Raw genomic sequence first — 1,144 nt, 5'->3', positions numbered from 1 at the left:
GTAAATTTTATTTAAAGCTTTCAAATACAGCACATTAAAGTCCATCTTCAGGGCTGGGGATGTGGCTCAAGCGGTAGCGCGTTTGTCTGGCATGCGTGCGGCCCGGGTTCGATCCTCAGCACCACATACAAACAAAGATGTTGTGTCTGCCAATAACAAATAAATAAATAAATATTAAAAAAAGTCCATCTTCAATTAATCAAACCAAATAGTAGTTCACTCTTACACAGTGAAACTCCATCCAACTTACATTTTGATGCCTATTTAGCTATTACAGAAAATATGAAACTAAACATTAAGAAATTATTGAGGATGGGGCTATGGCTCAGTGATAAAATGCTTGCCTAGCATGTGTGAGGTACTGGGTTTGGTTTTCAGCACCATGTACAAATAAATAAAATAAAGGTTCATCGACAACTAAATATAAAAAGGAAAAAAGAAATTATTATTATTATTATTATTATCATTATCATTATTCTGCAGTACTGTGGATGGAACTCAAGTCCTCATTCATGCTAGGCAAGTGCTCTACCACTGAGCTACATCCTCAGCCCCTAAAGAAATTATTTTTATTTCAAAATACTTTGCTTGTAAATGTTAACACAACATTAAAATGATACAGGTATACACCTTTTACTAAATTCTTGATAGGAAACTCTGAAGAGCAAGTAATATGTTTCCTATTATAGAAATCAGGTAGTTTCTTTTTAAAGTTTAAGTCTTTTTTTTTCCATACAACTTTATATTTCCCTAATTTGAAGGCATAAAACAGCATCGGAGAATAGTAATGCATGAAACAATGAATACACAAGTGACAGTGTGATATTAAAAAGCTAGATAATATTTTTTGAGAATTTTAGAATGTAACAGGTTAATAATCACAAAATGTTAAGGTTAGAGTGAAATACAATAAACCATTTATTAAGGGAAACATCATACAGAAAAAAAAAAAACTCACCATATTTCCTCATCAAGAAAAAGGGCAGGAGATGGGGGTGTGGCCTTAAGCCCACACGAACTAGGATGGGGAATCATTTGGGGTATCTCACAATTTAGATACCCTGGTTTACCTGCCAGAGATGGCAGTTGGTGGGGTTAGTAGAATAGGATTCAGTTAAGCTGTAACAGCCCTGTTTCCTTCCTC

Source organism: Urocitellus parryii, chromosome X (assembly GCF_045843805.1).
Source record: "Urocitellus parryii isolate mUroPar1 chromosome X, mUroPar1.hap1, whole genome shotgun sequence".
Lineage (NCBI taxonomy): Eukaryota > Metazoa > Chordata > Mammalia > Rodentia > Sciuridae > Urocitellus > Urocitellus parryii.
Note: the sequence above shows the minus strand (reverse complement) of the source record.